The 24738-nt window shown below is 30.8% G+C and overlaps 1 long non-coding RNA gene across 1 annotated transcript; it reads right to left on the bottom strand.

The window, feature by feature from the left end:
- Positions 1 to 1900: 1900 nt before the first annotated feature.
- On the bottom strand, positions 1901 to 24387 carry LOC127726353 (uncharacterized). The gene is made up of 3 exons (XR_007993505.1): positions 24211 to 24387; positions 2869 to 3033; positions 1901 to 2131 (listed from the first exon to the last, which is right to left on the bottom strand). It is a non-coding gene; the product is annotated as an uncharacterized LOC127726353 (long non-coding RNA).
- Positions 24388 to 24738: the final 351 nt, after the last annotated feature.

Here is a 24738-nt window from a genome sequence, read left to right as displayed (position 1 = left end):
AGTGATAAAAGAGGCTCTTCATAGTATCGGATGTTCCGAAAAAGAGTTTGGCTTACATAGCTTTCGTTCAGGTGGGGCTACCATGGCAGCTAGAAACGGTATATCAGATAGACTTTTTAAGATACACGGCCGCTGGAAATCAGACTTGGCAAAAGATGGTTATGTGTCTGAAGATATGACAAAGCGTTTATCTGTTACAAAAAATCTCGGTTTATAACCACTGCTTTCTTTGTGCATCGACATGGTCACCGTGCTGGACAAAATCAGAAATGTGTTTCTTATTTTATACCAAGAATTATATAGTATACAGTTTGGGTTTGAAGTAGGTTTCAGAAATTAAGTAGCGATGTGCACATAAATACTTTATGTTCGTTTGAACAAGTGAATTAGAACATAAATATATTTATGTGCTCTACGCGTAGTTATTTTTAGTCGCGTAGTACCTAGGGTAAGAACCGGTTTGGATTTCGCGGGTAGTATATAAGAAAAGGATCACGTTTTTTCAGTTATCGAGGTTAGGCGGTGACCACGTTGATTACTACTACAGTGTAGACATATTTACAGTAGTGTAGAATTGTAATGTAATTCAGAGATCAATTAGATGTGTACTAATTATGATAATTGTTTATTTTTAGATATTCTGTAAGGCCAGTGTACCATAAACATTTTTATTTAGTGGACGTTACGTATTTACATTCAGTGAATCCAATGTTTTTGTGGACAGTGAAAGGATGATTTAGCTTGTATAATGTTTAATAAAATGACATGGTCACCGTGCTGGACAAAATCAGGAATGTGTTTCTTATTTTATACCAAGAATGATATAGTATACAGTTTGGGTTTGAAGTAGGTTTCAGAAATTAAGTAGCGATGTGCACATAAATACTTTATGTTCGTTTGAACAAGTGAATTAGAACATAAAAGTAGATTGATATGATTCATTTGACATCCATGATCATAATCATACTGATGAAGGATATCTGTTATCCGAAAAAAATTATAAATAATTACATTTATAGTTTTCTTTTTTTGTTATTGGTGTTGTTTTGTACACTTTTCAGGCGTTTATACAATTTATTTATTGTGTACATGTATCGTTACTCGTAACGACCAGCGCTCTCGTGGGAAAGATCGTTGACTATTATTCAGACGTTTTATATATATATATATATATACAAGTCTAAATTGAAAACAACGTTCAAACCTATGATTGCGTTGGATAAAAATCACAATTTTTATACGTGTGCATGCAAAACAAATTTCTTGGTAGAGGGGTCTAAATACAGCACAAACAACATTTCCAAAAGACCAAAAGAGTGAAAAAGTATATTTTAACAAAATGCATTTGACTAGCAGGTCGAAAAACGAATGTTCTTAAACCCTGCTGACTGCCATGGCGATTGCCAAATAAACTGATCAACAGATGTAACAAAATGGATCTTAATATTTAATTTAATAACAAACAGAAAACAATAAACTTGCAGAAAAGATGGTATATCGCAAACTTGAGGTGCAAAAATTTGTTCACCATATCCGGATTTCGACAATTAATGTCTCTTCAGTGATGTTAGGAATCGAAACGGTATTTGGAAGGCCATATAATTTACCTCAATTTAGGATTGACTCTTGAATTTTGAAGAGTCGAAATAGGATGAACGTATTATATAAACCCGAATGCAAACATAATACAAGCCCAAACGAAAAAATATAAACAAGTCTAAATTGAAAACAACGTTCAAACCTGTGATTGCGTTGGATAAAAATCGCAATTTTTATACGTGTATATAATACAATAGCAAATAAATTCGCATCAATCTACGTACTGTACAAAGCATCACATGCTATACAAGCTCTAAAGTGCTGAGTTAAGCTCTGCTAAGTTTTATATACGTACTGCAATTATTTATGTTACAATATTCCCATCTCGTGTCTTTGTTGGTCGTGTAACACCAGGGTCGATCAGAATCCTGAGCAGTTCGGCAGTAATTTTCCGGCATCGTCCGATCTGGAAAATTTGCCTCTGTATAAAAATGAAATTCGTTTACCCATTTCTGACAGGTGTAATTATTGTAAGTCACTGCTACTGTTCCCATATAATTGTCTGCTTGTCCATTATAAAAGCAGTTGTTTGCTGTTAGTAAATGTAGAAAAATAACAAGGTTTATGTTGCAGGTTTTATAAGTAGTATATGTAACATGAAATATCAGTTATATAACTTAATTACTTACAAAATTTTTATCATAATTCTATTCGAAAAGGTAGCTTTCACATTTCGGCATACGATTTTAAATTTCTTTGTTGGTCACACAAGGGTATATGCAATTAATAAATATGCTGTTTAAAAAACCCTGAAAATCCTGCTGTATATATAGATGATTTGATTGCAATTTTAAAACAACATATAAGTTACAATTTAGGTGTATGATAGCAGTACACACTGTGTTTTCATTGCTAAATGCTCATGAAATTTCCCTATTTTTCTTTTAAATTTCTTTGATTTTCTATTCAAATCTTCGTTAAAGACCCCTTTTGGTTTGATATTCAATTAATTTTGAAGCTTTGTAAAATGAAAGTGTCTCATATTTCGTTTTCTTAGATTATTTATTTGTTACTGAAAAGAAATTTGAAGTCATTTTTTGACTATTGACAGATTACCATGATGAAAAAGAAATGATGAATTTGCACCATGGTGTAATGCATTTATTATATGGTATCAAAATCGATTCTCATACTAACTAAATGTTAACGACATGATTTGAAATGTATATCGATGATGAGCTTACCATTTGGACTCCATACCAAAAAGGTTGAGGCGTCATGCGAATGATTTTCATTTACCATCATTAATTTACAACAGAAACTACTTACAAAGCTGACATCGTGGTCCCCAAAATCCCTCCGCACATCTTCCACTATGGCATTCTCCCGTCTTCTTATTGCATGCTTGGTCCTCATGACATCGACATCGGAAAATACATCTATAACCAAACGTTCCATTCAAACATTCTTCTGACAAGCGGGGCAAGTCGAATTCTGTCGAATTAAATATAAAAACTATTACACACAAGACTATATAAGATATGGTGTGCTGTATTACTGTTTAACTAAAACAATGCTAGTAAAAATATATATACATATGTGTGTGTGGGGCGGGGGGGGGGGGGGTTATATAGCTCCGCGTGTATTCAAGTATTTATCCATCCTTGATTCGGCTTTCAATATTTCGTTCCTTGGGGAAGGTAAATCCAGAAAAAAGCTCCGGACGTATCAAAAATGTGTTATTTTCATTTATTTATAAACAACAAAAGATTATTCAGTGGGAAATCTAATGTCAAAATATTACCTCCCCTGTAAACACTAGAAACCTCATCTTTTCAATGTTTATTCCGTTTTAGCAAGGACGCTATAATTATAAATACACAAGAAAACGTTCTGGTAAGTAATTATAATGACAATAAAAATGAATTGAAATAAAAACAAAATTTCCATATAATATTATCATTTCCCTCCTAAAAAAGCAAACGACGAGTACAGCAGGTTATAGGAGCTATGTGTAAAATTGGTTAAAATGTTGCTATGGTAATAAATTCCTGGAATTTCAATTTGATTTTCTACTGTCTGTATACCTTTTTGGAGCATGCCAACTATCCGTATATGTATGCAGCTAGATCAGTGAAGTTAAGGAGAAAATTCTAAAGGAACCGATTGATATGCAGCAAAGATTAACACTTTTGAAATTAAGTTAAGCAAATTCAAACGGACCCTATCCCGATGGAACTATTGAATATGATAAGGTTGAAAAGACCGGAAAATTATGTAAAGAAATCGAGACAACCTTTTCTCAAAAAAAATTAGTTAAATTCTTTTAACGTATATCCTAATTTGGAAAAATGCTTACCTTTATTTTTTTTTTTGCCTGCAGAGATACAGGCATTTTTTAGACATTGGGCTAGATGTAATGCTATGTCAACAGATAGAGTGAATTATAAAGTATTTCAATGGGCTTTTAGAAATGCTATTGATCGAAAGAAAAACTGGTGTAACAGAATTATGAAAAAATTTAGAGAATGTAATTTAGATTTATACACTAATTTGGATAATGCGTTGCATAAAAATGTTATAACACAGTTAGAAGATTTTTTGTTTGAAAATTATAAGGTAAATTGGCATAATAGAATATTGTCATAAAATGTTGGGAAAAAAATAACGGACTTAAAAATTACTGAAATTCTTTTTGAAACAAAGATTACTTGAGGAAGAACATTACAAGTCGATACAGAAGTGCATTTGCAAAATTTAGGTGTGGTGTTGCCCCATTGCGAATAGAAACAGGTCGCTATGAAAACAAAACTGTAAATGAAAGAGTTTGCTTTGTATGTAATGATAAAATTGAAGATGAGAAACCTGTTTTATTAGACTGGCTTTTATATGCAGATTTGCGTGAAAATGTATTTAACAAAGTTAAAAGAAGTAATGGTGATTTTAATATTTTTTTCTGATGATGATAAGTTTATGTATATTTTTAAAAGTACTGATTGTTACTGGTACTGGTTGCCAAGACCTGCTTTAATATTTTGAGTAGAAGAAATGGTTTTTTATATGCTTGATTGATAGTTATCTTTTTACAGAACTGAAACATTTTATAGATATGAAAATTGATGACCTTAAAGATCCTTCGATTTTGTATGTACATGAAATATATCTAATAACCCACTTTTTCAAATAATTTCTTTGAAATGTACGATTGTTGTTTAGAAATGACTTTTAATCAGTATCGCCACAAACATTGTTTTACTATTAATTGTCTCGTCATTTTCATAAGAAGAGTGACTTTTCTATTGTTCTCGACTCATCGGTTTTGCTACTGTATTGCTCGTCGACTTAAGGTCACAACATCGGTTACAACATAGATAAGTCCGTTTAGTGTAGGTTTTGGTTAGAACATTTGGATTATAAAACTGCCATTAACATGCTATCGATATAAGAAGATGTGGTATGAGTGCCAATGAGACAACTCTCCATCTAAGTCAAAATTTATAAAAGTAAACCATTATAGGTCACAGTACGGTCTTTAACACGGAGCCTTGGCTCACACCGAACAGTTAGCTATAAAGGGCCCCAAAAATTACTAGTGTAAAACCATTCAAACGGGAAAAACCAACGGTCTAATCTATATAAAAAACGAGAAACGAGAAACACTTATGAACCACATCAACAAACGACAACTACTGAACATCAGATTCCTGACTTAGGACAGGTGCAAACAAATGCAGCGGGTTTAAACGTTTTAATGGTACCAAACCTTCACCCTTTTTCTGAAACAATAGTGTAACATCACAACATAGAAAGACACACTATAAAATATCAACTGAAATAGCTTAACTCAATCAAAGGACATATTAACACCATTGAACATACACTGAACGAATAAATTTGACCTATGATACAATGTAAATACAAAATAAATAAACTAAGGGAAGAATAATAAAAGGAACATGTTATATCGGTAAGAAATGTTAAACAATTAAAGAAAAACAACATGCTCGAACAAAAATATCAGCCATTTGCAATAACTTTAAACACAGGTAAATGAAAATAATTTTGTTGTTAGGTATACGTGTACAGTACCAGTAGAGAAAGGAAATATTTTTACAAAATAAATAATTTTGATGTTCATAGTACGAAGTTAAAATTTATAGTAATACCAAACACTTATCAAAGCTGGTATATTGACCAGATATAACCCTGAATAACATTAAATAACAAAAAAGCAATACAATTAGTATCAACAGGTCAAATAAACAAGAAAGTACGATTTGAGAGTACTCGCAGTTACTAACATGAATTAGATCTATTGATGTAAAGAATATATGTGTAGGAATATCAACAGCCAAATCCATTCAAAGACTATATTTTTGCTAAACAGTTAAAACACCTTCTATACAAGGCAAGCCTTCAAGTGCTGACAATGATTGCAATATTTGATTATCCGAATAAACAATACTTTTCTACAAACTTGTTTCTACCAAAAACAGAATAGTTTCCTTTTACTTAAATTAACTAAATGAAAATTGATATCAACGAAAATGAGTCTCAAACAACCGAAAGATAAATGTTTACACAAAATAAAAGAAAATAAGAAAGTAAAGCTGTATAAAATAGATTTATTTCCATGTTTTAATAATTACATATTTCGGACCATACAAACTGTTCACCTAATTATCAAACTTTCAGGAATTTCGTCCTTTAATATTAGATGGTCTTTTATGAAACCGTAATAGGCTGTAATATTGCTGATTGGACGTTAAAATCCAAGAAACAACGACCAATTATATTGTTAGTCCCGAAATTGTTTGTAAATAGCTCAAATCTTATGTTTCTGATATAACAAACAATAATTGTTTGCCAAAAAGGAATCTATGATACCAAAAGCAAATGTCAATCAGCAACGAAATGATCTTCAAATTGTCGATCAGTCCTTCATCTTTAGATTCTTTCAGAAAATGGCCTGTTTTCTTCAAAACACAACATGGTATACTTTTAACTCATATCTGGAATCAAATGGTATTTGTTTTCAGCCTTCTATATTCTAAGTAAAAAGTAAAATGACAAAAATACCGAACTCCGAGGAAAAGTCAAAACGGAAAGTCCGTAATCGATTGGAAAAATCAAAAGCTTAAACACATCAAACGAATGGAGTACACCATTCTCAGTTTAAATCAGTTTTACTGTCATTACATAGCATTAGCTATGAACGAGTAAAAGATTGGTTTCTATGAAATTATAATGAAACATCCGAACATTATATTGATGTTTTATATATATATATATATATATATATGTATATTACTTTATCTATGTATCCAAAATGAAACGTACACAACAAGCTGCGGTGATTAACACAGCGCGATTTGAACTACATATTTTCATTCATCCCATTTTGGTGACAACGTTTTTTATTTTCTTATCCAAAATCTTTCCAGAGCGATTCTCTCCTCCCTAGACCAAGCAGTGTTGTGGTCTATGATGGTAATAGTCAGTTGATTCAAATCTGCTTTAGTGTGGTAAAATCTCAAATCACGACTGAGAGGATGGTCTGGATTACATTCATAGTCACAACGGTGGCCGTTCAATCAATTGTGAAATGGCTGTTCTGCCTCACCAACATACTGATAACACATTTACACTGTAGGAGATACACAGTATTTATGTCTTGCAAGTAACATGCAAAATATGGTGTATATCGTACCCGTGGAGTGACTGTAAGAAGTAGAGTGTTCAGTATATTATTGCAAATCAGACATTGTTTGTTCTCACCACCCTTTCAAGAGCCCGAAGACAAAGAGTATGGTTTAGAGAATAACTCAGCTCTCAGTATCTAAGGCTTTTGGGCCTATAGAAAGCCAGTACGGGTTGCTGGTGTAAGATCTTTGATATTTTATGATGTTTTTTATTTCTTTCCAAATTTTGCGGATAAGGTGTGATAATTTGTCAAATTTAAGATGGTAAGTCAGCACAAACACGGCTTTTTTGCTGACCTTTTTGCAAATATGATAAGCTAGAGAGAAACCTCTATCAATGTATTTTCTTCTGTAACCCCGATTTTTTTAAGCGACCGCGAAGTTCTTGTAATCGCCTATTTATAGTATCATTGGTGGAGCAAATCCGCTTTATTCTGATAATATATACATGTATGTCTTCAAACTACGATACCGCACACACAAGAAAAATCACAAAAGTCAAGAGATGTGTGCAATGATATAAAAACAGGATGAATAGTACTAATTCGTTTATTTAGCGTCTTAAGTTAAACACAATAGGACACTCTGGCGACAGTTCACTGATTTTTGGATCCAAACTATAAGATAATAGCAGTGTCTTGGTGTCACGGCGTCAATAAGGAAATACAAAGAACAGTCGTGGTCTATAACCAGTTCCACGGCAATAATGATAACAAATGTCAGTATCAACCAAGCACTAGGACATTAAATTAAAGTTCAATGAATTTGGTGCGTCCGATGCACTTTTCTGGATTTATTTTCATCAGGAGCGCTTCCTCCCAAACTTTTTTAATCGAAAACTATGACAACTTGAATATTTGAGAAGCTATATAACTGAACCATTGACTACTGTATACGCTGATGATACCCTCGATGAATAGGAGTCCATCAGTAATTTGAGACCTGCGTTTTTTTAAATACACTCACTTTTTGAAATGCCTTCATATAGCGCGATATCTGTACTTTGACGAACAATTATGATCTGTTGCAGTACTGACTAGGCGCGAAAAATGTCTTATACACAACTGTCATCCAGTTTTTGCATTAGGCATATAATAAAATGTCTATAAGAGGTTATGAGAGTTCTGATTCCCTACTATTCCTCGCTGCGCCAGTTTCATATTTTCATTATTTATTATTAATTGCAGAAGTATTTCACAGGCAAATGACAACCTGATTCAACGTTCAAGGTGTATTTGAAACTTTAAAAAATACAAAACATTTTTTGGCAAACTATTCAAAGTTAGATTTTAGCTTTAAGGGTATCTCAATAATTATGGCACTTAAAAAGATGAACAAACCCGTTTTATAATCAAGTGATGGACAGTAAATTCTGTGGGTTCCGTCATTCTTTAAAACACAACATGAATTATGTGCCTTTTATTCCTTGCACTTTTCATAAAAAAGAATGGGTTTTAAACAGCAACTTTTTTTTTCTTTCTTCCTTACTCTTTTTTCCTATAGTACTTTCTGATGTTTTATATAAAAAATTGTGACATAAAACAGTTGTTCGTCAATTTTACTGATATCATACTTATAATCGTTATGCACAGTACTTTGAGTTAGATAGACAGGCTTGGGGTTTTTTTTTCGTAGTTATTTCCTTGTCTGTTGTTTTTATTTTCTAGATTTATTTTTTTTTACTTGCAACTTACATTTTACCTTTCGTATCCCTTAAAAACTGGAACAAATTCTTTTTGATTTAAAATAACCTTGAGAACATCAATCTCCTAGCATTATGGATATTTTTGTCAATTTCCTATTTTCTTTAAACACATTGTGTTTATAATATGTTTATCCTTATAATGATTAAGAAAAGAGTTCTTTGGAATTATAACGATGAAACCTGAGTGAAGACATATTGCCTTTTTGTCTACTTCAACTTTTATCAAATATTAGATTACGAATTTTTAAGACAAAAGCACAACAAGCTTGACTAAATACAATGTGTTGAATAGAACAAACAAAACAACTGTCAAAACTAGTTTATTTAATGTCTTTGGTCAGTACCAAAACTTCCAAATGACATACAATGTACAGACTCCTGTCAAAATCACGTGATCGCGGAACCAGGACATGGACTGTTACATCAAGTCTTTTGTACTGGCATACCAGTATGACATCATATGTTTTGTTCCGGCAACAAAATTTAACATCAGACATTTTAAAACTTTTGAACGCTTCAAAAATAAAGTTTGATAAAAAGAAGATTGTAGATAAAAAGTGTGAGCGTTTTTGTATGTTATTGGAGAAATCGCATATCTCCATGAGCAAAATATATATCGTCTTAACCAATGGCAATGTCGCAATATCGTCTCATGATGCTGAATAACCCAATCAAATTAAACTCATTTTTCGTACCACTTTTTCCTTTCACACTCCTGGAAAATTGATACGAGAAATATCTCAACATGCGTGAAATAAATAACAGGCCACAACCATAAGAGTATCCGTCCTTTTATTATTGTGGAGAAAATAAACAATTCTTTGTTATTATAGTGAATATGATACCAATTTGACGTGTATTTTGCTTTCAGGTATACTTATCTCTTTGTGATTGGTATTGATAGCAGTATAATTGAAAAGTAAACAGAAAAACAACCTGTTAAAATGAAATTTAAATCTGTTGGTAGAAAAAACATCTACTCTCTATTTCGTATTAATTGAAAAAAAAAGAAAAGTTGCTGATGAAAAGTGCAAAAAATTTAATTACATAACATATGAAATGAATCCCAAAAGTCCTGACAAATAGATATAAGAAGATATGGTATGAGTGCCAATGAAACAACTCTCTATCCAAGTCACAATTTGTAAAAAGTAAACCATTATAGGTCAAAGTACGGCCTTCAATACCTATTTTTAATCACATAGACATGGAACTTAAATTGCTCAGTTTAGCTTTGTTCTATAATAAAATTCCTTTAAACAAATGCTTTTTAAAAAACAAAGAAAGCAACTTGTGGCATGAATTTGTTCCTTCTTGGTTTAACTATTATAATCGGGTTTTTTTTCAAGAAAGGAATACATAAATATGATGATAAAACATAGATTTTTCAATGTTAACGTCTTTGTAGTAAGTTTGACAAGTTTCATCGAATCATATTTTTTAGTTAGACTCCATGTTAGCCTCAGCACTGACAGTATAGAATTTCTTTTCTTAGAATCTAATTTGTGTATTTCAGCTTAAGATATTATTACACAGTTTACATCGACGTGTGTGACGAAAAAAAACGTGATGTCTTAAGAAGGGTAACAAAAACCTCAGAAAATATTGTAGACTTGAAATATTTACTCCCACAGCAAGTAAAAATCAGAAAACAGAAAACTTTCAAAAAGTCTGACGCCAGTTTCTTTTTCCGCGAGTGTAAATTAATCTTGCCCCAGAATGGCTATCTCATCTTTGTGGCCTATTATTGTCGTTAAAACATTTTTATGTGCTTGTGATGGCCATTTGAATTCTGTTGACAGTTATGACTTTTCGACTCTGCACACTTCACTTCCACACAATTTTATCAAAAAAGTTTCTTATTTATCAAATGGTTTGAAAAATCTGATTGAAGATCTGATCTATTTGCTGCAAGTCATATAAGGCCTTCGTCTTTAATGAAAAAGGGAAATATGCTAGATGCTAATATACACATATAGTATCCAAAGTTTAAGACATAGTGCACGACACGCAGGAAAGTGCACCGTCTGTATACATACGTTAAAGATACCAATTCTGGCTTTTATCCAACGGGTGAGAGAGACACCTATTGACGGTGTTGGAGAGCTGCACCATGTCATCAACTGAGGATTCTTTTTCGCTATGTCAATGCTATAAAACATGATTCTTTTTATCATACTGACTGTCAACTTTTGACCTAAAAAGTTTAGAAATGTTTTTAAAATATCCTTTATTTGAAATAAATTAAGAAACCGAAGAAATATTTATAAAAACCTTGCAATGATTTTTTTTTAATTCCAAGCGTACAATACGTCAAGTATTTTACACCGGATTTAACTGCAATTCTTCTTTGGATAAAGCGTTTTGAGGAAGCTGTCAACAATTTCGCTTAGGTACGCCTACTCACGTGAGCATACTACTGATTGACGGATCGACCATTTACTGTACAAAAAACAGCTATACTTACTTTAAATGAATCAAACGATTCTTATTTTCATTTTTTATTTCGTCCCTAATAGAGTCTTACCATCATATAAAAACATGGAAAATATCGGAAAAAACAGAGGTATTTAGTTATTAATTAAAACTTTTTTTGAATTTTATGACCGTCTCATATTTTTTGTGTGTGCAGCAAATCAAGTACAAAGTCTAATCTTCCTTTGGAAAATAATTATTAACCACTTTAAAACATACGGAATCCTTCATTTTAAATGATACTAAATTTTAAACTTTTATGAAAACAGTCAATAATCAGTACCGAAATAGTTGCACAAAAAAAACCGCCTTCTGCAGAAGGGAAAACAATTTAGTTGCATTATATTACAAAAAATGTATGAAGTCAATACTGATTTAAAAAATCAAAAAAGTACATGGCTTTAAAATGGCTAAAAAGGGCGGATACACGTCAGTTCTTTCTTTTACTTAGTAATGGCTCATTGTAGCTATTTTGATATACAATATAAACAAGTGTTTTGTACTTTTTCAGTAAATTTCCATTCTTCATGTGAAATAAGGAAGTATATACCCTTTGACCAAATAGTTTAAACTTCCTTCTAACAGGATTTCTTTCTATTTTGAATTATATTGTTATTCATACCCATCCCTGATTAAGTAAATCTAATATGTTGCCTTAAAATGCCTAAAATCGTCTTAGTTTTCATGTTGTTCTTTGTGCTTTTTATTTTTCAATGTCTGTGTTATTGCTACCGGATCTGTTAACCGTTTCAGGGCACCTGAGACCACCCCCTGTTTTAGTTGGTTCGTGTTGCTCAGTCTTATGTTGTTTTTTTTTTTTTTTTTTTTGTTTTTTTTTTTTTTTTGTCGCCTTTTGTTTTAAGCAATGCCTTTGCCAGTTTTTTCGACTTAGCAAAACTTAGACTGGTTAGCATTAAATATTGCAATTGCTTTTGGTCTTAACACTTTTTCCACATATTTAGATCCACTTTTACTGGAAGATAGACTTTTTCCCTCATTTTTTGTGTCTACATCTACTTCATTATACTCCTTTTTTTTTTACCAGCCTTTTTCTGTTTTCACGAAAATCGTGTGGAAATTGTGACTTTTTAAGTATGTCTTTTTTTTTCTTTGCTTATTTGTAGTCGTGGAATTTTGCAACTATAGGACGGGTGCTATTTGGATTTGTCTGAGTCCCATATTCTCTGGGCTCAGTCAAGTTTAATGTTTTCATTTATTTTCAAAACAATCTTAAAAATCATTTTTAATTCCACTTTTACATTTTCGTTTTTTCGTTCATGAACTATTACAATAACATTTTCCCTCATGCTACGTACAACCAGGTTTGCTATTTGAATTTGTTGACAATCAAGTCTAGTTTCTAAATGTACCACGTATGATTTCATTAAATTCGATTCCGTAGACAGTTTTGAATTTTGATTTCTGACTTCGGCTATCACTTTTGTTTGATCAATAGTTTCTGTAGAAAAGGCTTGAAGTATGTCTTCAATGCCACCTTTGGCGAAAATCATTATCATTTTTGATACTATTCATATCTTCATTTTAGGTTTCTAATTTTATTGCAAGACTATTAAGTGTATGTTGTATGCCTATTATACCACTGAGAAGTTTGTTATTGAATGTTTTTATCATCCGAGTATTCACCGAGGTTTGGTTCGAGGGAGCTCTTGGTCTCCGTCATATTAGTATCCGCCATTTGCATTATACTTGTGTTTTGTTTACAATTTTTTAGTTTCTATTTCTCTTTAAGTTTTTGGTTTTCCCTCATTACCATGATAACCTTCACTTAATTCATATCAGAGTAAGTATGTCGTGTGTTGATTCCGGAAAAATATCAATTTTTTATGGTTTATAAGTGTCTGTGAATAATGCTGTTGTTCATTAAACAAGGGGAAACGCATGAATTGGCACATAGAGGATTCAGGTATGTAACTTTTATAACTAATGTTTGCATACAAGTATAACAAAAATCAAGAAACTATAGAGGAAAATGAAGTGTTCATTCCCTACCTATAATAGTTCCATTACTGAGAGGAATTTTTATGTATCACATCAATGGATTTGTTCATATAGTTTATTCAATTACGGGGTGACTAGAGACCCGGTCTAGATAGTCAGACGCTTCACGTCACAATGTGGTAAATCTGTTAAGGGATTCTCATTGGTAAATATTACCTTATTCCGTATGAAAAAAAATGCGTTCTTAGTGTCTGATTGGGTCATTTTGGGGTGCATCTGTTATATGTGAACGTATCCGTAAGTGAGACCGGAAACAAATTATGATAGTAGGTCATGAAAATGACAGTGAAGTGTTCAGTCAAGTCGATCGTCACGGAAGTGTTGAATCGATATTCTGTACCAAGTCAGGAATATGACAGTTGTTTTCCATTCGTTTGATGTGTTTGAGCTTTTGATGTTGCCATTTGATAGAGGACTTTTCGTTTCGAATTTTCATTGGAGTTCGGTGTTTTTGTTATTTTACGTTTTAATGTCGCAAGGTCAAACGCTAAAGTGATTCAAATTAATTAAGTTTTGTTCTGGGTTTATTTTTCAGTTGTGTTTAAAATCAGATTTAAATATTATTTTAACTTTCTTATTCATAATTGACTTATTGATATATTTAAAATCAGTTCTGGAGTTACAAAGCATAAATAAAATTATTATCACTGATGCGTATCGTTAAACAGGATAGTAATACTACACGCTTATCTAGAAATAGTCGAGTCTTGAGCGATTTTGTTTTGTATCAAATGCACCTGTAGTGATTTAACTTGGTAATGCTATGTTAAGAAACACACTGTCGTGATTGTGCAGATCCATTTACAAATGTTACGCTTATTAAAACATATATAGGAATGGTCGCATATGCTGTATATATGTGTGTTTTTGCTGTGCATGTACTGATTTTGTGAAAAATTGATTCATAAAAAAGCTTACCGAAATAAGTACAGGCGAAAACGCAAGTGATTTAGAAATTATACTCTTTCCAGGGGTTTAAAATTACCAAGCACAAAAAGAAAATTCCACTTTTTCCCTCCCTATCACAATTTATATGCAGCGTAATATTCTAAATTTCTAAAACAAACAAAAAAAACAATTTTCAACATAATAAGCTAAAAAAAACGGCAATCATTTTATAAAAGCTATTACTTGTCGTAATTTCCGATCATTTTATATTATTCGGAATTAAATCTGCACTTTACCGTATTCTATTTTATTGTAAACATGGCTTTTGTAATCTACCTTGTTGTAAGATACATTAAAAGAGGAAAATCTGTCATAGAAATTGTCTTCTTGGAAATAGTTTGTGGCTAACTACAGCGGAGTATCAATGAATACATAATGTTTGAACTGTTTATCGTCGTTTGAATGGACATTTCACTATATATATAAGAGCGAACTCCATGTTCACATTCCGGACTGTGCTATAACTTCATTCCATTACATATTGGTATAAGCATCAACAATCATTTAACATATAGTTAAACTGGATTTATATTTTTATTTTCATTTTATTCACCATTTGATAGATTGGTTCAAGGAATATATAAACAAGGAATAAACATTTGCACATAAAAGTCTTGTTCTGTCTAGACCTAGACAATTGTCGGCTACACATAGAGGATTTATGTACTGATTTTCATTCTGCGTTTTAGAGTGCCCTTGTTATTGCCCTTATTGAGGTCAGAGGAACCGTGTCTGGCTCAAATTATAAATCTCTGCAATGTTTTCGTTATTTCATAAGTTTGTCCACTTGGAAATTTTTGGTTTATTACAGATGTTTGCAAATATGTTTAACTCATGCACTTGTCTGCACACATTAAGAGGTTAAACCTTATGTTTTATCATTGTTCTATTTATTTATTGTTTGATTATTCAGCACTGTTGGCTATTTTGCAGCGGCCAGTTTTTACTGGTGGAGGAAGCCGGAGTGCCCGGAGAGAACCTTATGTTTAATGAATACTTGTCTATAATTGAGGACCGTATGTTGACGGCTAAATTTCAAATCTACACTAATATATAAATTGATATAATCCAACTGTTTGGTTCGGACAAATGACGTCATCCTAACCCATCATTCTCTTATTACTGGAACTATGTGAATTAGAGATAGGTTACTCAAGATATGACCTCGACACTAATTTCAAAGGACAAAACCACTAATATACATGTGCATGTATTTACAATAGCGACCACTATAAAACCTTTATAGGAAAATTCTAGTTCAAATTAAAGAACTGTGTTTGCCACCCTTCAGGCAATGGTTGCATGTATCTCAATACGGACTACTTAATCCAAAAGAAGTTGTCTTAAAGTCTATTGATAGAAAAAAAAATTGAATTTACGGTGTCTTCTGGCGGTTCATTCAACCTATGCCAACATTTTGAAATTTAGGTATAAAATTGTATGAAAAAATGTTGGCATAGGTTGAATAAAATATAACAGATTAAGTGTTATAAAAACAAAAAATAATTAGAGGCCAATCAATTTACAACCAGTTTAAAATTGGCGTTTAAGTGTACCCAAAACTATTTTTGTTACTTGTAATAGTCAAAATGAAGGCAACTCTATGTGTTGTTGATCTCTTTTGTATTAGGAATTAACATAATAAAACAATTGATGATTGAAGGTTGCTTAATGTCCAGTGGCAAATATTTCATGCATGTTCAGGATATACCAGTATCATGTGAATATCATACAATATATGATAAAAATATTTGATGATATTTTTCTAAAACTAGAATTACGTCAAATGCATGGAAATAATGAATCTAGCACTATTTAAAATCTGCTTCACATTGAAAAGTGTATTTTTTCACAGTTCAGTATTTATGAAATAATTGTGTTTTTGTATATATTTGTGTTACTTCTTATTACAATAGTGCTTTGTTCTGCATTTCCATGTATTCTAATATACAAAAAACATATTTCATAAATACCGACATCAGAATTAAATACTATTTTACAATGGTCACTATTACATCATTCTAGAGACATATATATATACATATATAAAAATATATCTGATAATACTGTAAGACACCTGACATCACCCCCGGTTTATGGTGGGTTTTGCGTTGCTCAGTCTTTAGTTTTCTATGTTGTGTTTTGTATACTGTTGTTTGTCTTTTGGTCTTTTTCTTTTTTTCCCATGGCGTTGTCAGTTTATTTTTCAATTTTTGAGTTTGAATGTCCCTTTGGTATCTTTCGCCTCTTTTTTTGAATAGTCTGATAAACGGATATAGTATTCGTTGCGAATATCATACATGTCAGACCACACTTCTCAGAGTGTTAGAAGATTGGCGTGAAGCTCTTGATAAAAACCAGTACATTGCAGCGGTATTAATGGATCTTTCTAAGGCTTTTGACTGCCTGCCTCACAATATCTTGCTAGATAAATTATCAGCATATGGTGTATCCCCCCATGCAGTTGCTCTTTTAAAGTCCTATTTATCTAATCGTAAACAACAAATTAAAGTCAACAATGTTCTGAGTGGTTGGGCTGACATCCATAAAGGCGTACCACAGGGTTCTATACTAGGGCCATTGTTGTTTAACATATTTAAAAATGATATTTTTCTTTTTGTTAAAAATGGTAGTTTATATAACTATGCAGATGACAATACTCTGTCTTTCTGTACTCCAGATTTTGATTTATTTTTTTCAACTTTGGAATCTGAGTCAAAAATACTTATTGAGTGGTTCCGGGTGAATAAAATGCAAGCAAATCCCGACAAGTTTCAAGTTTTGGCTGTTGGCAAAAAGACCTTTGAACAAAACCCATCTATACATATTCAAAACTCGAACCTTACATGTTAAAAAACAGTAAAATTATTAGGCATTGAAATTGACTATCAGTTAAATTTTGATGTTCATATCAGCTCAATCTGTAGGAGGGCATCACAGCAATTAAATGTTTTAAAACGTTTGGGCTCAGTTTTGGATAGATTTAGTAAACTTACTATTTTTCATACTTTTATTCTTAGTAATTTTAATTTTTGTCCTTTGGCATGGCATGTTTGCACTGAGAAAAATTCCAAAAAATTAGAAAAGGTGCAGGAAAGAGCACTCCGTTTTGTATATGAGGATTTTACCAGCCCCTACGAGGACCTCTTACTTAAAGCTAAGGTGCCCTCCTTGCAGATCAGACGGATTAGAACAATGGCTCTAGAAACTTTTAAGATTATAAATAATATAGCTCCTGTGTGCTAACAAAATTTGGTGAGTGTCAAAAAATCTAAGTATTCTTTCAGGTATGTAAATATTCTGGATGTTCCACAGGTAAAGTCAACCCGTTACGGTAAAAAAATCTTTCAAATTTGCTGCCGCTACTTTATGGAACAGCCTTCCAAACCATTTCAGGACTGACAATTGTTTTTCACATTTTAAAAGTCTTGTTCAGTCCTGGAACGGTTTGGAATGTCGCTGTTCTGCTTGCAGATAATTCTTGAGATGTTTATTATTTATGTTGCTTTTGCATGGTTGCTCTGGTCTAGCATGTTTTATTTCATTTTAAATTTGTTGCTAAATTTGTATTGCCTGCTATGTAAGTGAGATTTAACTTCGTATTACAGGTTGTTTTATATGTCAAATTAGACTGTTTTTATGTTATGTATATGTTTTTATATTCGGTCAAAAGCTCCTTAGAACTTGTGTTGTGTCTTTTAACTTATGCAGAATCAAAATAAAGTTTTCTTATCTTATCTTATTCTAGAAAGGACAAGTCTGGCATTTCCAAATCTGAAAATTTCAGAAGCAGTCTGACATATTACCGTTTATACATATTATATACATTTATATAATTATGCCGCTACTCATATGTGCTTAGCAAATTGTAATTCTCTGTGTATAGATTTCTTTAAAAAATATATTGTAAGATTCAATGGGGAATTATGTTTATAAGTCATAGAAATCATACTGAATTAAAGAGCTCTGCGAAAACTAGTTAAAGCCCATTTTTATATATGATTACCAAAAATAATAAAGCACCTTTTCTAAATAAAATTTGAATTTAGATATAGAACATGAATCAGATTTAATACACTATTTTAGCTTGGATACTCAGCAACAAGTCATAAGTGAGCAAATCTTGTATATTAAAAAAATCCAAAATAAAATGATTTTTTTATTTTAATTCTTTTTATTTTTTATAATTTTTTATCTATTCGTGTATTTTTGTTTGTTAGTTTGTTTGTTTTGTTTGTTTGTTTGTTTTTTAATTTGATATTTAGAACAACAAAATTTTGGAAGTATTTTACCATACAAGAGTTTTCTATTGTAATATTTTTATCTATTTTTTCAAATATCATGATTTTACTACAACATAATTTTGCAAATATTTAACTGTTGTTTTTTTTATTCTAAAAGAGTGATTTTTAATGCTTTAAGATACTGACTGTATTTTATCTGTAATTAATTATTAATTGTTATAACAACACACATTGTATTTTGTTTGTAGGCATAGGTTGGTTTATTCCTGGTTTGCCCACTTTTAATTATATCAATTATCTATTAGTAAAGAAAACAAAATAGACAAAAGGTTTAATGAGCATACAATTGTATAGTCTGTTCCAACTTAGGTATTTAGTTTATTAGTGTTTTCTATATATTCAGGTATTTTTTTATTTTGTAATTCCATTTTCATTTGTATAGAAAAATAAAAAATAAATCAAATATTTTTTCTCAATAATTTAATATCAATTCAATCGATTCATTTAACAAACATGTACAACTAATGACAAAACAATGAGATTCAGTTATAAAAGTGTCTTTATAATTCATTAGTTTCTGAATGATTTTCATGATATAAATACACCAATGCAAGTTCTCTTTTATTTCAAACATAATTTATGTAATATATGAATCAAGTTTATAAATACATTGCATAAGGAAATAAATAAAGCACTATGGTAAAATAAGTAATATGGGGCTCTATGTGTATAATGATGGGAAATACAATCTTTTATATATACATCAAAAGTCACAAAACATTATATTTACAAAGTCACAAATTACTTGCGTAGCTTGACAAATTCATCCTCATAGATTGATTGTATAGGAGTAACTTCTTTCTAAATCTTGGCCCGTTGTTTCATAGTCTGCATTATTTTTATCACCTCTATCTTAGATTGGTTGGCTTGATGGTTGTGTGGTGGAAATAATTTGACTAAATGATTGTAAACTGTTGAAGGGCAGGCTGGAATAGAACATCTCCAGTAAACTCTGTTGTTTCTTTTGATTTTCACTCTGTAACGATGGCCTCCTAGGACCAAACTTTCTCTACCAAACTTATTCTGTACATACTGAAGTTGTTGAACTTGTGCATTTGCCATACTTGGTTTGAATGATTCGAATCTAATCTAATCTAAATTTGGGTTAATGACGACTACCCTGTAGGGTATTGCGCCAGATTATCTTATAATATAAAAATTATTAAATTTAATTTTCATGTTTACAAATACTTAGTGTAAAAAGAAATTGCTTGTAGTTGTTTGTGAGTTTTTTTTTCCTTAATCCATTGAGTCGTACTGATTAATTGGTTAATAAAAGTATCGGAGTATTACTTTTAGTATATTTAATGATTTATGAAGAGTTAATTATCTGAGATAAAAATAGTCAAAAATAGTAAATATGTTAAAAGCTTCAAATTGATCAATTATTGATATGATTGAATTAGTAAAATTTTGGTGGAAAGTTGAGTGCTTTATAAAATGCATAATGCAAAAGATAAAGACTAATATTTTTATATTAAATTTATCTCTTTACCTGACATGTTCTCAGAAGTGCGCATATTTGCATTAATACAAGTACATCGCGGCTCATACGTCCTTAGTGAATTGTGATTATCTGCATGCTGTGGATTTGACAAAATACATTTGAAAATGTGCAAAAATATTCTATATTTGATATGGTTTTTAGCAGGAAAATGTATTTAATTTGACAAATAGAAAAAAAAATAGAAAAAAATGTGTACAAAAATGTTTATTATTTTTACAATTTATCAACAAATAGTTTTAATTATTGGTACATTTAAAAAAAAAAGTAAAAAGTAAAATAATGAAACTAAAGATAAGAATAAATGTCATTTGAATTTGTATTTTATTTATTCAACTTATTTTTTCAAATTTTTAATAAATACACTGTTCTGAAATCTAACAAATAGAATATAAATGCAACTGTTCGGTAGCCAAGCTTTAAATATTACACAATTTGAACAGTAATCTGCATCCATGCTAGCATTTTCTTCTTAAAAAAAAACAACAATAAAATATCTTTCAAATAATAATCATGATTGTTAAGTTTTTAATCAATTTTTACAATTTTTACAATTTACCCAAGCTGTTAATAATTTCTGACACTTTTGTAAGCGGTTGTCACAAATTATTGTATTATAAATATGAAATTGTCTTACATTCGAATCAATGTTTAAAATAATTCACACTGCACACAGCAGATACAAAAAGATGTCAATAAATCCTTGAATAATAACTAAGTAAGCATTAACTACAAACCTCAACAGTATCATAAATCTAAATATATATATGTACACGCATACACACGCACTCTCACACACACACACACACACACATATATATTTTTATATATATAATAAAGGTATAATTTTGTCAAATCCACAGCATGCAGATAATCACAATTCACTAAGGACATATGAGCCGCGGTGTACTTGTATTAATGCAAATATGCGCACTTCTGAGAACATGTCAGGTAAAGAGATATTTTTAATATAAAAATATTAGTCTTTATCTTTTGCATTATGCATTTTATAAAGCACTCAACTTTCCACCAAAATTTTACTAATTCAATCATATCAATAATTGATCAATTTGAAGCTTTTAACATATTTACTATTTTCGACTATTTTTATCTCAGATAATTAACTCTTCATAAATCATTAAATATACTAAAAGTAATACTCCGATACTTTTATTAACCAATTAATCAGTACGACTCACAAACAACTACAAGCAATTTCTTTTTTACGCTAAGTATTTGTAAACATAAATATTAAATTTAATAATTTTTATATTATAAGATAATCTGGCGCAATACCCTACAGGGTAGTCGTCATTAACCCAAATTTAGTTTAGACTAGATTCGAATCAATCAAACCAAGTATGGCAAATGCACAAGTTCAACAACTTCAGTATGTACAGAATAAGTTTGGTAGAGAAAGTTTGGTCCTAGGAGGCCATCGTTACAGAGTGAAAAACAAAAGAAACAACAGAGTTTACTGGAGATGTTCTATTCCAGCCTGCCCTTCAACAGTTTACAATCATTTAGTCAAATTATTTCCACCACACAACCATCAAGCCAACCAATCTAAGATAGAGGTGATAAAAATAATGCAGACTATGAAACAACGGGCCAAGATTTAGAAAGAAGTTACTCCTATACAATCAATCTATGAGGATGAATTTGTCAAGCTACGCAAGTAATTTGTGACTTTGTAAATATAATGTTTTGTGACTTTTGATGTATATATAAAAGATTGTATTTCCCATCATTATACACATAGAGCCCCATATTACTTATTTTACCATAATGCTTTATTTATTTCCTTATGCAATGTATTTATAAACTTGATTCATATATTATATAAATTATGTTTGAAATAAAAGAGAACTTGCATTGGTGTATTTATATCATGAAAATCATTCAGAAACTAATGAATTATAAAGACACTTTTATAACTGAATCTCATTGTTTTGTCATTAGTTGTACATGTTTGTTAAATGAATCGATTGAATTGATATTAAATTATTGAGAAAAAATATTTGATTTATTTATTATTTTTCTATACAAATGAAAATGGAATTACAAAATAAAAAAATACCTGAATATATAGAAAACACTAATAAACTAAATACCTAAGTTGGAACAGACTATACAATTGTATGCTCATTAAACCTTTTGTCTTTTTTGTTTTCTTTACTAATAGATAATTGATATAATTAAAAGTGGGCAAACCAGGAGTAAACCTTCAGAAATAAACTATAATTGTTAAAACAACAATTCCCCCTATGTTTACATATGCATGTAATTAAAAGTGGGCAAACCAGGATGACACCCATAGGTTGAATATATATTTTTCAAATGTTGGCATACGTTGAAGACACCCTTCTGGCTATTCCTACATTTTGTATTTTACTATTCTGGCTATTCCTACATGGGATTATGGGAAGAACAATAGATGTCATTGCAAAATATGTTGTTTTAGTCATTAGTGTCTAATTAGGTCACAGGTAACTTTGCCTGTGGAAATTAAATAAAAATAGTTATTCATATGAAATTTATGTATAAAAAATGGTTGTCTTTTTTTTTGTTTGAAAACATGAATCAAGTGTTAAAATTAAGTGTTTCTAATATGGAATTTCTAGAAAATATTTTTTTTTTTTAAAAGGTAGTAAAAGCATTTAGTAGTCTGGAAAATAAAATTATTTAAAAGAAAAAGTAGTAACAGCATTTAAAAGTCTGGAAAAAACTATTTAAAAGAAAAGTTAGCTAAAGCATTTAATAGTTACCTACACTTTCAATTTTATCTTCAAAGATTTAATTAATTTCATTATTTGAATAAATTATGATTTTTTAAACAAAAACAGAAGGTCCTAGAACAACAAATCATTTAGAAGGTTGGCATAGTAAACTGAAGAAGTTAGTCAATGCACCTCACCCAAACATCTTCAGCATGATCAAGTTGTTGAGACAAAAAGAAGCCTTCCATTCTCTCACACTTATCCAATACAGATCCGTTGGAAACGTGTTCCAAGAAAGAGAAAATACAGAGAAATAGATGACAGACTTTATGACGTCTTTACTCTAAATTCATTGGATGTTGGATGTGTACTGATTGAAATTTTAGTCTTAGATGCATGATTTTTTTATTAGTTGTTATTGGCTTTGAACTAGCTGTCAGTAACTGCGAGTTCTCTCAGATCTGTACTTAGTGTCTTTTTGTTGTTGGGATATACAAGTACCCTGCCACGTCCACGCTGTGTTTTTGTTAGATGTATTTCTGTTTGTATCCATCTGATGAGTTAAGCCTTTTCAATTGATTTTTATCGTTTGTTCTTATGTTGTACTGTTACACCACTGTCCCAAGTTAGGGGGAAAGTTGGCGCCTTCAAACGAGTTTAACCCCGCCACATTCTTTATGGCCGCACTTTGTCTTTGATCTCCAAATTTTGAACTTTTAGTATATCTCTGTTTTCAAGTCTTCGTATAAACAATAACTCGCTGTCTTTTTGTCTACCAAGACTGTGGAATAATGGTTTCCGTTAATTTGTTTATTTTGTTTATAATTTGATTTTTTGAAAATTAGTTTTTTCTGTAATTCAGTGGTTGTCGTTTGTTGCTGTGTAACATATTTGTTTTTTGTTCATTATTTTGTACATAAATAAGCCGTTAGTTTTCTCGTTTGAATTATTTTACATTTGTCATTTTATTATTTTGAATATTATTTACACCAAATGTGCTATGAAATTATTAAATAAAATATTGTAATAGAAACTATTCTTTTTCTTTATTTTCCACAAGATTTACCTGGATTTACCTTGGTTCATTAGTTTAGTGTTGTTACAACATAATCCTACATAATCCCATTGTTTACATGAAAATTCTGGGAACTCAAAAATAAAATCTTACTATTTTACCCATATTTTCAAAATGTAGGAATAGCCAGAATAAACCGAATTTATCTCAATTTCATCAATAATTTTTACTAAATGATATTACAATGAAAATTATGTCATAATGAGTTTTATAACTTACGTTTCAGATAGGTATCTACTGATATTATCCAAAAAATCATCAGAAAACATAAATATTTTGAGTATGTTAAATCCATTTCCTTGTATACAAAAAACAAATTCAAGCCCTGTAAAAGTTTACAAGAGTGTGTTCGTAGAGACTACGTTCGTTCACATATCATAATAAGTATTTGAACAACTTTTGATCAAATCTTAAAAATTTAATCAAATATTCACAAGGTTTAATTTCCATCAATTCAAGTTCAAAGGCTAATGAAAAGTACTTCCTTCTTTCAAAATGTGGTTACAACAATTGGAACATTTCCGTGGTCATCCATGACACATATATTCTATAACCGGCAATAAACTCTTGATAGCGTCCGTAAAACTTTGGAAGGAAGGACTTCAACTTCACCGCTTGCAGCACTTTGCTCAATAGGTTCGACATAAAGTATCAATGATACGTTCATTTTTTATAAACTAGAACACTACCGCGACATCGCGGGTCCGTGACTGAATTAAAGTACTTACTTATTTCTAGGCTGGATTT

Source organism: Mytilus californianus, unplaced genomic scaffold (genome assembly GCF_021869535.1).
Source record: "Mytilus californianus isolate M0D057914Y unplaced genomic scaffold, xbMytCali1.0.p SCAF_17, whole genome shotgun sequence".
NCBI classification, from domain to species: domain Eukaryota; kingdom Metazoa; phylum Mollusca; class Bivalvia; order Mytilida; family Mytilidae; genus Mytilus; species Mytilus californianus.
This window is presented reverse-complemented; position numbering and strand designations above follow the sequence as displayed.